The sequence below is a fragment of the Pelodiscus sinensis genome, chromosome 4, assembly GCF_049634645.1.
Source record: "Pelodiscus sinensis isolate JC-2024 chromosome 4, ASM4963464v1, whole genome shotgun sequence".
In the NCBI taxonomy this organism is placed as follows: Eukaryota; Metazoa; Chordata; order Testudines; family Trionychidae; genus Pelodiscus; species Pelodiscus sinensis.
The window spans coordinates 83,849,985-83,862,987 of record NC_134714.1 but is presented as its reverse complement, the minus strand read 5'-3'; the positions used below and the strand labels follow the sequence as shown (position 1 = coordinate 83,862,987).

General features: G+C 52.3%; 1 long non-coding RNA gene across 1 annotated transcript; it reads right to left on the bottom strand.

The window, feature by feature from the left end:
- Positions 1–1,648: 1,648 nt before the first annotated feature.
- LOC142829165 (uncharacterized) lies at positions 1,649–11,989 on the bottom strand. The gene is made up of 3 exons (XR_012903545.1): positions 11,576–11,989; positions 8,783–9,464; positions 1,649–2,506 (listed from the first exon to the last, which is right to left on the bottom strand). It is a non-coding gene; the product is annotated as an uncharacterized LOC142829165 (long non-coding RNA).
- Between the last annotated feature and the right edge of the window lie 1,014 nt (positions 11,990–13,003).

Here is a 13,003-nt window from a genome sequence, read left to right as displayed (position 1 = left end):
AGGTCTGAGGGCAGGGTGAATGCTTTGGTTCACACCTGCCTCCGAGAGCAACTTAATTCACTCATGACTGCACTTCCCAATCCAGGCCCTGGGCTACACTCAAAACAGCATGGAGGAAAAGGGGCAGTCAGTTCCTACCCCATACATGTAGGAGCAGGGGCCTCATTTCCTATAGGATTTGCCCACTCCCAGACTTTTCATAAGTCTATATGCTCCATTAGGTCTTCCACTTCTCCCCGCCCCAGCTTTCCAGGATATAATGTCACTGTGTTCTGACACAGCTTAGCCATGATTTTTTTCAAAAATGCTGCTCCTTGGGAGTTCTTAAAATGCTGAGCCCAAGAAGTAAATACCTGCCTAGCTCTGTGCTACTCCTGGGAGGGGAACAAACTCTTGGGCAAAAAGCTGAGCCCCAGAGCAGGCGTGGCAGTAAGTGTGCCCACCTGAGCTCCAGCACATAGCACTTGCTGGATGTTTTGTCAGCTCCCTCAGCCCCTCAGGCAGGATTGCAACTAGAGCAGGGCAAGTGGGAGGAGAACACATTGGCAAGTGAACTCATCCATCCCTATGGAACAAGGGAAACCCAGGGACACCTCCCCAAATTCTTCAGAGATCGGAACGGCAAGCAAACAGTTTACCAAGGGCTTCCTGTCAGAGTCTAGCTGAGAGTCTGGCAGAGTGCATGTCCCCGCAGCAGTACCCTGTTGGGACTCCAGGAGCGTGAGCTGTGCCTGTGAGCATCAGGGCTCCCTTTCTCCCTGTTGCACAGAGGGAGGCGGAGATGGATGGGTCTGTCAAAGAGCTGCAGGCACAGCTTGGTGGGAACAATTGGGAATGTGATTACGTGGTTCTGTGCAGCCTGATTAATGTGATGAAAAGGCAAGCACACAGCAGTCGAAGGAAAGGCTGAGCTGGAAGAAGCCGTTCACCCTTCCGTGCACAGGCCTCATGCAGGGAGCTGGTGCACTGGGAACTGGTACTCTTTCACCTCATTTCCTCACACCCACATTCAATGATAGCAGTGCCAGCATTTGCTCCATGTTGCACTACTCTGGACTTAACAGCAGACCAGGAGCTGCACAGCAAGACTACTCAGAGCAGTGTTGAGAACCCAGGCTAGTGAGTAGGCCATGTGAGAGGCCATAGTGGGCTGCAAGATTGTTGTTATCAAGACAATCTCCTGGGATTACGTAATTTCATTAACTGCATATGCCTACTTAGAATTGTGGAGTGTGCCTACTGAATTGTAGCAGCGGTTTAACTGGCTGGAGAGGGAGCACAAGGCACTCAGTCAGCATTGTGTGCAATCAGCATGCACCTCATTTCACGTGCTCTTGCGTTACGTCTGTGTCTCTTTAGTAATATCGGTAGAAAAAAAAATGTGTGTGGATGGAAACCAGTGGAATCCAGTGACCCTGCGCATGAGAAACAATTAGGAAAATGTCTCTTGGGCCACACATAGAACCCCAATGGGCCACAGGTTGCCCACTAGTGATTCAGAGCCTCTCAAAGAGCAGCAGGGACAGAGCTCAGGAGCTCCTGCTCCATAAGTCATGTGAGTTAAAGAAGAATCTCCATCACCTGTTGAGAAGTACAGGATCTCTGACACACAACTGAGCAGCTATCTTTCCACCCACATGATGGCAGTGGTGTGCACCCCCTTACCCAGACAGCTGTTATATTATGTTGCTAATGCAGCCAGCAGAATCAAGGAGAGAGATTTAGACCACCGTGTAATTACTGGCCATAGGTGGCGGGTATCACAGCTAGGTGAAGACACTGCTTTCCCAAACTGCCTCACCCGGCCCTGCCCATGTTCCACCAGAGTCCCCCAGACTCTCTCCCACATCCCGCTGTTGTGGTGCCAGCTTGTCATTCCCCCGGTCCTCCTGGTGCAGGGGCTAGTGGCTCAGCTGTGGAGGAGGGGGCTTCCTGGTTAGGGGTCTGGTTTGAAGAAATAATCCGAGGAGGCTGGCACCCCAGAGCTCTAGAGCTGGGGAAGGCTGGGGCTGCACTATCCCCGGCTCGGGGCACTATCCTGGGTAGGGGAAAGGGCCAGCAGCCACATGGGGGTCAGGGGTATGGACAGGGGCCAGCAGAAGGCACAGTGGGTGAAGATGAGCTCTGGTGGGCACAGAATCGGTGGGCCCTCAGGCAGAATGGAGGGGTCTTGCCTCCCCAAGCCATGGGGTCACCCAATGCCCATGTTCCTAGGGAAGGCAGTTCCCTGAGCTCAGTGTAAGCATGGGATAGTTTAAAAAAGACCAAGTAGTGCTGACTTTAACTGCGTGAATGAATACAACCCAATCCCCCACACTCCAGGCACTTATAACAGTCAATGGTCTAGCAGAGTCTTCACCAGCCTGTTACCCATACAGGGAGCAGTAACAGCATTTGTTACTACAGTAACTACAGGAATTAGTATGTTGACCATGCAGATGCAGCTCCTATTCTGACTTCAGCCCAGGCCTTACTTCAGGTCTCCTCCAGAGGCAGACGGTGTCACCTGCAAGTACATAGCATCTGTAGGAGTTGACTGCTGGCACATTCCGGCAGCACACAGCCTGGCACTGGGTAAACGGGAGGCACTTGGTCTGCCACAGGCCTTGCAGCATCTGGAGAGAATCCCGGCCCCACACCCACTGCCTCCTGTCCCCAGCTCAAGCCTGTTCCCGGGGCACATAACCGGCTCAGAAACTCCTGTGGGAAGCCTTGTCAGCTGCAGCTACTTCCATCTGACTGCTGGGGTAACATGAGGCAGGGCTCAATGGGAGGAGTTTATGAATGTCTGTATCTAAGAAGCCGAGCAGGGCACAGCTTCTCTTCTGTGCTCAGCACCTGGGTATCGGCTTCCTCTCCAGGGCTTGGATGCCACGAATGTACCCCTGTGTTGCAATAGTTTTCCTCTCCAATGTAGGAAGCAGAGCATGACATAATGAGCTGGAACCCCTGGGCTGCACAGGAGCCCAGCCCCAGCTGAATGAGAGCAGGAAGGGAAATCAGCAGAGGTGCGGCTGCAACCAACTCCCCTGGCCCTCCAGATTCCTCTCCTCTACAGGTCTTGCTGGCTGCCCCTGGCTCCACTCCACCCTTTGCACGAGAAGCAGGCTGCCAGCTTTCTCCCTCACCTCACTATTTGCATTGCAAAACAGCCCCTCCCCCTGCTCTGGGTTATATTTAGCTCCCTGGCACAGCCTGTCAGAAGCATCAGGTGCCTCCTACCTGCCATCCCCATGCCCCCGCTGAGAAGCCATGATGCTGTAGCTCCAGCTCTCATTAGCAACCCAAGAGTCACCTTGGGGTCTCATTCTCTGCAAAGCAGGCATAGGAGCAGATGCTGGTCTCTGTGTGGGGCTAATGCCGTGCGGGAGGCCAGGGCAGGAGATGAGAACTCATCTTTGGGCCACTGCAGGCAACAAGCCTGAGGCTGCTGGGGCAGGCCCTGCTCTGACTCAAGGGGTGGCATGTGCAGTCAGCAGAGAGTATCAGGAGAGAACAGAGGGGCTGAGGGCCCAGGCAGCCCCAGAGGAGCAGATCTGCAAGGCGGGAATGAGACCTATTAGTCCCAGCCTGGCTGGAGCAAATGAGGGCCAAGAGCTAGGGCCTGCTGTGTATGCAGTTGTGCAGCAGAGATGCCCAGTGCTGGAGCTGGCGGCTGCCCTTGGGAAAATCTCCCAGAGCCCAGGTGGAGCCCTGCAGGCTGAGAAATGACTCTGTGCCTGCTGCTCTCCTGCCCTTGCACCAGCAACAGCACAGTCCATGTCCCCAGTACATGAGCAGCAGGCCCAAGCATAGGGACAGCTTAGCCTCAGGCTGCCACCCTGTCTAACCTCTGGGCCCCTGATGTTTGCTTTCTGGAGTGCAGCACAAGCAGGCCCAGCTACACAGGGACGTCTGTGTCAGGGACAAGCTTCTTTGTTTTACTAGTAGAACTGAAACAGTCGCTGTGAGAGTCAGGAGCTGCTCTCCCGCCCTTTCCTTTGGCAGCCCATGTGGGGAAACCGATACACACAGATCATCTGGATGAACAGAACACGCAGCGCCACCCCTCTTCCCTCCCTCCCCTGCAAATGTTCCTCTGCAGGAAGGAGGTGGGGGGGGGGCAAATAAAAGGGTGAAATCTGGGAGCTCCCCCCACCATGTGTCACCTCTGATGTACCCAATGCCCATCTGCCTGCACTGCTGGGAGGCAGTGATGGCAAAGGGAGGCTGTGGCTGGGAGCTGCATCCCAAACATCTGCAGGGAAGCTCAGGGTAGGTGCCAAGGATGAAAGAGCCCCAAACTCCTGAGATCCTTGAGGCTGCAGCAGGGACAGACCCAGGCCCAGCCATGCAGCCCCCAGGGAAAGGAAAGGATGGATGCCTCACTTCAAGCAGCCAGGGGCTTTGCCACTTGCCTCTGGCTCCCTGGCACCACAGTACCTGGTGCAGGGATGGTTACTGACAGCCCGTGTCAGAGCAGCGTCTGTATGTGTTACTTCCTTGTCAGAGCTACCAGGCTTCCCTTTGAGGGTTTGTCCAAGTGTGAGTGCAGATAGAGCATGGTCCAACCTTACAGGCCTGATTCTCTCAGTGTCTGAGCACCCCGATTACTGCTGCCAGGCCCGGGAGCTGCAGGTGCCTCGCACTTTAGAAACCAGCCCACTTCAGTAACCGGTGCCCAAAGCAGAGGAGATATGATTTTACAGGAGTCACTGTCAGAGTCAAGCATTACATTTGGCACCTGCTCAACCTTTTATAGTGCTAGCTGAAGGAGCAAGAATTGCTGGTACTTCAGAGGTTTCTCCCCTGTGGAGCCGGTGTCCTTGAGTCAGTGAGTTTGTGGCACAATTAACATCATTAGCAGGCTTGGCACACTAAAGCACTAAATATAATTTGTGCACTGAGCCCCCATTCCACCACCTGAGACGCCTCCATGAACCACATCAGCTATTTCTGGAAGGCACTAAATAGCCAAGCTTAAAATATCATTTCTGCTCATTTGAAACCCTTATATAATGACTGACGTCACCTCTCTCTCGTGCTGGCTAATGGGCCCCAGCAGGAGCTGGGCAGGCTAGTGATGTCAGCAGCCAGGGGACTCAGCAACCTCATTTGTTCTCCAGGCCTTCACCTCACATGAAATCTACTGTGATCTCTGTGACCCAGGGAGGAGCCCATGCTGACCAGCAGTGTCCAAACTCGGCAGCTTTCCCACGAGCCCTCTGCACGTTCCCATATCTCAGGCGTCAGGGAAGCATCTGCCGAGTCCTACACCTGGACTGAGCAATGGCCAAAGGGGGTGTTCAAGTCCCACACGCCGGGCTGCTCTTGTCCAGGGCTGTGCATAGAATGACCATATGGGGTCAGACCAAAGGTCCAGATATGGGAGAAGAGAACAAGGGCTAGATGCTGCCTGCAGCTCCGCAATTCCTCCACCAGATCCATCATGTCCCCAACTCACCCAGTGCTGACCTCTTAATCCAGTGCATCACAATGGAATAAATATCCACGCCTGTTCCACATTGTCCTTAGGGAGCAGCCAGGCCTGATGACTTCACAGGAGCCCCAGGGCAGAGTCCTGCTTTGAGACACTTCCCTACTACAGCACCCCCTTCCTGTTTTTGCTGGGATGCCAGGAATCGAGGGTGGTATAATAAGCAATTCCTCCGAACCCTTGCACTGGAGGGGCAGTAACATCCCAGCAGCTGGTCCAAACCCTGATCAGGGCACAAAGGACGTCTCCCTTGCCTGTTAACATGTTACCTTCATGGAAACACTTGTAAAATTCAATACCACAGAGCCCTGGTGCTGGGGGTCAGGATGAAAGGCATCCACAGAGCGGGGTGGGACCCAGGGCTGGAAGAACAGGCTGGGGGCTCTGCAGGCCAGGAGGGAGGAGAATCAGTAGAGATGTGAAGGAAGGAGAGATGGGGTCTGGCATAGCAAGATTAAAGCGATCCCCAGAAATATTAGAGCTGGAACAAGTCCAGGCTGATTAAATTAGGTTGCAATATGCTCCAGTCCTCCCCGGGGAGTTTGGGATAATTGCAGCCAGTTAATACATTCATGCACATCTGGAGCAAAACAGCTAAGAAAGGAAAATCCTGCTTTGTGCCTTCCACTGTGCATGATAAGCCTTCGCTTTTGCTGATGGCAGGGCACAAACCTTTTAAAGCAGCTGACAATAGATCAAACTAAGGCAAATCATCCCCACAGTCCAAACCATGCAGCCTGTTGCACCTCCCAATAAGGCATTTTTTGAGTATATTGGGGACCAGAGACCCACACCCAGTGACATGGTGAGGGGGGGGCCTGCTTCGACTGGGACTCCCCCTTTACCAACTCAGGGACCAGCAACCAGCTGAGTCTAGTCGGTTCCTGGCAGAAGGATGCCAGACTCGCTAAGATACTTGCATGGCCCCTGTTAGGGCTGTATTTGTGTGCCTCAATCTTTACTACATTTATCCTCCCCACATTCCACTAAGCCCTGGTCTACTCTAGGGAGTTATTTCGAAATAACGCTCCTTTTTTCAAAATGACAAGTGGAGCATCCATACTACCATGCCCGTTATTTCGTAAGAAGGGGCTCAATCCTTTGAAATAACTCCTGCTTTCCATGAAGAATAATGCTAATTTCAAAACAGTTACTTCGAAATAGCAGTCGTGTGGACGCTCCACTTCTGCTGTTTTGAAATAGCTACTCCCCAGAGTCATTCAAAATAATTACTCCCCACTGCTTCCTGGGGCTCTAAGTTGCATCACATTAAGGGAGTCTGCCTTGGACTAATTTCAAGGTGTCCCTGTAGGGTGGACACATTATTTCAAAACTATTATTTTGGGCATTAGTATTTCAAAATAAGTTATTTTGAAATAATTTCCTAGTGTAGACATGCCCTGAGATGGGGAATGCTAGTGTCTCCACAGGGAACTTAGCCAAAAAAAAAACAAGTGACTTCCATGAGGTCATACAGGAAGTCTGTGGCAGAGCCAAGAACAGAATCCATGTCTCCTCGGGCCTTAGTGAGCATTCTAGTCACTGAACCTGCCTTCTGTTCCACATACAAGTCTCCTCGGTATAAGATACTTAGCCTCTGAGCTCTGTAATTCTTCAGCCCCTAATGAATAATCAATCACACAGAGCCGAGGGCAGAACACAGGACTCAGTGGGATCCATTATCCCAGCCAGCTCACAAGAAAACAAGAGCTGCTCCCATCTCTCTCCTCTTAACACAATCCCACAGCATCTAATCATCCCAAAATGACAGTCCCTATTGCGTGTGTTGCCTCCTGCTCTGGGCAAGGAGAACTAGATCCAGTGTTTCCTGTCCTGTCACACCATCCAGTCTGAGGAGCTACTCCATAGAGAGCAATGGCATTACAGCAGGGTTTGTTCAAATGTTGAGAGAGGGCAACCAGGCCTCAGCCCTTCCTTCACCTCCTGGAGGAGTGAAAATAAAGCCTAAGTTGCTGGACCCACCGTGACATGAGTACCACCCTAGACAGGTGGCAGGAGCTACTCAGGAATAAAAACTCAGTTAGGTATCCAGACAGGGGATGTGTGTGCTAATGGCTCACAGAAGTGGGCAGCCTCATTATGGGGTTATGAAGAGTAGCAAGAACGCCTGCTCCTATTGCCCTTCCCCACAGATTATGTTTCCCTCTGGGGGGAATTGGGGACACAGCAAACTCATGAGAAGAAGAGCTGTGCGGGGAGCAAATCATTACACATTGGGTCCCTTTGCAACAACCTTTCCCAGAAGATTTCCCAGGCCAATGCCCATATCAGCCCCCACAGTGACCTATCACTGCTCAGCCACCCGGGGAGCTCAAAACCCTGGGCCACTGACCTCCAGGAATACCAGGGAGAGAGGAAGAACAAGTCCTTAGCTCAGCCCAGGAGAGCTGTAGTGGCCCAATAATGAGGAGAGGAAGGAAAATGGCATCCTAGAGGGCAAAGCAACTGCCAGGGCCATGCCAGTGTCCTCAGGAGGCAGTGGTATGGGGTCTAGGAAAGCCATTGCCCCAAGGACAGGGAAGAAGGGAAGCTGGAGGGGGCAGTCAGAGTAGAAGGGAGGAGGGGCTATGGGATGGTAGTGGGATGAGAATGGGGAACCAGCCAGGAGGGAGGGAGGGGTGTTTCCCTGGGCAGAGGGTGTGACAGGACCCCATCTGATCCGCACCACGCTGCTGCCCTCAGAGGCACAGGGCCAGCATGCCTGGGGAGAGTAGCAGCCTGGACCTAGCACCGGACTTCAAGAGAAGATTTAAAGTGACAGGCATGATAGAGAAAAGAGCAAAAGGGCCCAAGGTCAGTAGGAGACTATGGGTTCCAGCTACTGAACCAAGAGTCCCCTCCCCACCACCACCACTCGCTCTGTCTCTGCAGCGGTAACTTTCCCCACCCACAGCAATTTGGCTCAAAGTCTCTCAATGGGACAGTCCTCCAGGGCTCAGCTCCCACAGCTGCTTATGGAAAATCACCCCACGCAGACATGGGGCAGGCAGGGGGGACAGCAGGAGCCCCCAGAGTCATGCACATTGTAAATCCCTTGCCATGGGGCACAGGCACATCTCCCCGCTACCCCGGGGGTGACCACAGGAAATCCGGGGCAAAAAAAGAAAGTTTTTTTTGTGTGGAAGGTACCACATGCTCCTGCCGTGAAGGGCTGACACTGTTTTGCAGCTTCACAGTAATGCAGGGAGCAGGGGACCCATGACGGTTCCCAGGGCTGGTCAGGGAAGCTTCCATCACTGTGTTTGCACTAGCCCCAAAGTGATGCAGTGAGAGGGAGGCTCCTACCTGTAGGACACCTGCTTCCTGATGGTCAGGTTCAGGAGCTGCTCCTCCACCTGTGCCCTTGCAGCCGGGCTGGCTGCCATGCTGGCTCCTCTCCCCTCAGCCCGTTGAGGGTCCAAGTCCTGGTGCAGATGGAGGCCTGCAGGCTGCATCAGTCCTACACGTTCTTCTCTCGCTTCGTCTTCTTTTGCTGCCCCTTGGGGGTTTTCCTGGGTCCCTCCATCCTCCCTGTCCAGCATGCAGCCTCTCCAGCTCCTGGGAGCTTCTGCCATTCCCAGCAGTGCTACAAATAGCCAACCGGAGACCTTCCACCTGTCCAGAAGAGTCCTGCTCTCTCCGTGCTCACTGCCTGGTGCGCTCAGTCCAGCCCCACGACCGCACTGCACGCCACTTGTCTCACAAGGGCCCCCACAAAGTTCCTGGGGTAGCTTGAACTTCCAGGGAAGAAAAACAAAACGGTCCAACTTCTTCCCAATCTTATTTATCGGCTTCCTGAACGGAGGGTTAATGCGGCTCAGAATTTGCAGCTCGGCCTCAGTCTGTCTCCTGTACCCCTTGGAGGGTGGTCAGCAAAAAGGTAAAACAGGAACAATCTGGATGGGGGTAACCCAGAAACCCAGGCACAGCTGAGCTCCTCGGCTGAGATCTGCCTGGCCCAGCAAGCGCAGAGGGATGAAGGAAATGACTGTGAATAAGAAACAGTCCTGGTCAGAAACAAGGATCCCGGGAGGCAACAAAGCTGTGAAGAGCACAGCTCCCACCAAAAGTGGGGCAGTCCAGCTTTTCCACTGCTGGGAGAAGGGGGTCAGGGCTGAGTCACCAGGGATCTCAGTGTCTCCTCCAACAGCAGTCCAACTCAGAAGCAAAAAAGAGCCAGGTGCCTGTGCACAGATCCTGCAGCAGAAGCAGCAGCCAGAAGACAACGCACAACGCACAGTGCACAGCGAGAGGGGGAAAGGGGCTGTGCTAACTGTGAACGCTACACCGGGAGTGCAGTGTCACCTTAGAGACACTCTGAAATTGGCACTTAACCCATTGGTGCCAAGACCGGGGAACACTGCACAGTCTGCACAGTGCTCAGCCAGGGCTCCCTCTGACTGACACATGCCACGCTGGCTCAGTCTCTCCTCATTGAGCGAACCCCCCAGCCAAATTAGCAAGACATGCAAATTCACACGCTGCGAGATTTTATTGGCCTGAAATGCTGCACAAGGCTGCCAAAGTGTTGCAAGGAGATGCACGAATCTGGGCTCTGAGGTGGGGTGGGGGACGTGATGTGAGCTGGGACAAGTCGCCCAGTGGCAGGCAGTTCCATGCTGTTCAGGGACTCTCCTTCCCTCAGCTCATCCCTTTGGATATGTCAACACCGCATTCCTCTTTCAAGAGAGGAATGAAAATGTAGCCGAGTGAAATTGCAAATGAAGCGCAGATTTGAATTTCCTGCGCTTCATTTGCATAATCGCGTCCGGCCGCTATTTCGAAACACCCTATTTTGAGATAAACGCCGTGTAGATGCAATTATTTGGAAAGAAACCCCTTCTTTCGAAATAATCATTAAACCTCATTTGTTAAGGAGCAAGGGTTATTTTGAAAGAAGGGGTTTCTTTCAAAATAACTGTGTCTACACAGCGTTTTTTATCTCAAAATAGGGTGTTTTGAAATAGCGGCCGGACGCGATTATGCAAATGAAGTGTGGGAAATTCAAATCCGCGCTTCATTTGCAATTTCACTCAGCTGCATCTGCATTCCTCTCTCAAAAGAGGAATGCAGTGTAGACATACACTTTTTGATGAAAAGTCATTTCTCATCCCTGATCATTTGGGAAGTTTCCTTCTGGCTGCCCCTGCAAATCTGCACATATCTGCTGTACAGCCGCGGGTATCTGCAGCCACAGATATGGATGCAGATATCAGCAGATCATTTTTGCAGCTGTGAATGTGGCTACAAATTTTGTAAATGTGCAGGGCTCTAATCACACAGACACTAGCTAGAGAAGCCAGTCCCCATCCTCAGGGACCAGGACAGGGCTGGACTCACCAGTTTAGTTACCAAGACTTTGGCCAGCCTTAAGTGTCACTTCTTGTGACAGTTCCCCTTTGTTCTTTCTCTCCTTGGAGCTTACACCTTTCGGATGCTATGCACAGTGATCAAGCCCAGCCCCACCTACCCCACCCACCTAGTCGTGACTTGTCACATAGCCATGCTTCCAACATGCAGCACTCTCCCTGTGCAGGAGTGAGTCAGCTCCGCCAACCCCCAGATACATTTTGTTCCTCTTCTCTGGATTCCCTCCAGTTTATCACCCGCTTTTCCCAAGTTACAGGTTCTGGGTGGAATTAACACCGGAAAGTCTCAGCCATTCTCTGTCACTGACTAAGTCAGTGGAGTCTTTGTTTGCCAGAGCTGACTGTGTGCTGTGTGCAGCGTGTTGCTTGCTGGCATTGATGTGTGATTGTGCTATTGCTTATTACTCCCCACGAGAAGCCTTGAAATAAAGCGTATTGGAGCACCGTGGAAGAAAAGGACATTTTTTCAGCAACGAGGTTCCCCAGGGCTGAACATGGAGTCCCAGGTGAAGTCTCTCCAGACTGTGGCTAACCCCTCCCTGCTCTGGGACTGAGGCCTTTGAGTACCCAGGAAGAATTTCACCTGTGTTTGTAGCCATCTCATTGCAAACTACTATCCCTTTTGCTGCCCCCAACTCTGGCTTCCTGGGCCACTACTCCCCCCTCCCTCACCAGTTCTCTTCCTTCAGGTTATTTTTCTCCTATTGCATTTCCCCAGGCTGAGACTCACCTTGCTGTTTGACAGCTGTCTCTCTTGTTTCCCTCTTGGATAATTTTCTGTCTTCACTGGAGTCCATGGCCCCTCCCAGTTGCTATAATCCCTCTCCTTCAACTCTCATCTTTCAAATCAGCCAGGCAGAGGCGCAGTAATAATGGACTTGACCTTGACTGAGTTTACTCAACTTCATTCATTAACTTTTGCATATGTAGTATTGGAGGCTGTGCCTTTAAGGGCAGAATGTCTCAAGTCTAGCTGGGGCGTTGGGAAGCTTGTGTGGCTACGCTCACCCGGCTACAACCAGACCCTGAGAGAAGCAGCTTTCCGCAAGCCTCACAAGCACTTGGTGATCACAGAACACCACAGGGGACCAGGAGTAGAAAGGAACTAAGAAGCACTGTGAGTGGAAGAATGGTAGCTCTGAACCACTCCTGAATGAACTCTCTGGCTATATGGGAAACAACAGGAAAGGTTTAACACCCTCTTTCCCCACCTCCCTGGCCACACACACTCTGTCTCTACGGGAAATGGTGCCAGCAAAAAGGGCCAGAAGGCTGCTGAATTCCCAACACTAGCTGCTTCTGAAGCCTGTGGTGTGCTTCCCCATTGTCAGTGGGCTAGGAAAGAAATTTGAGCAGGGCTGCACTCCATGCAGCAGTGAAACACCAGAGAGGTGTTTTCAAGTAGAGGCTGAGCCCACATACAGAAAGTGAAACCACAGAGGAGTTGGTGACTGCTCCAAGGCTGAAGAGCCAGTCTGGCAAGTTGAAGGTGCAGAGTACCAGAGACAACTGCAAGGTCCAGAATTCACCCGGGACAAAGCAATCAGCATTTGCCAAGCCAAGGAAGTCACCAAGTCCAGAACTGTGGGGACATAAGAAAGGACCCCATATGCTACAGGAAAAGAGATGGGAGGTAGAGGGGCATGGAGAGAGCTCAAAGCCAGAGCTCAGCAAAACCAGCACAAGCAGTGGCAACCCTCACCACCCAAGACAATGCCTGGCCTGCGGGCAACCTGCATTCCTCCCTCGCTGCCACACCCACAACTCTCTTTTGAGGTCAGTTTACTGGCCATCCAAACAAACCAGTTTCTCAGCTCACCCGTTTAGGTTTTCCTTTTCTCCAGCTTCTAGGCTCTGAGCCAGTGTCTTGCCCCTCCCCTCTGACTCTTTAGCCTCACCTTAATTGATCCAGCTGGGAGGGGACCAGGACTTCAAGAGAGGTCTGTGATATATAATACCTCCTCCTTTTTCTTGCCTCTTTCATAGCCACTTATTTTCTGAGTTGCAAGGCCACATCTGGATTGCTCTCACATCCTAACTCCATATAAATTCATACATATCAGTATTCCCTGTATTCCCCACAGTTCTTAAAGCCAGCATTACAGTCTCTAGACCCCCCACCAGGGCAGTCCATTTAATATTCATTGGGGTTTCTAAG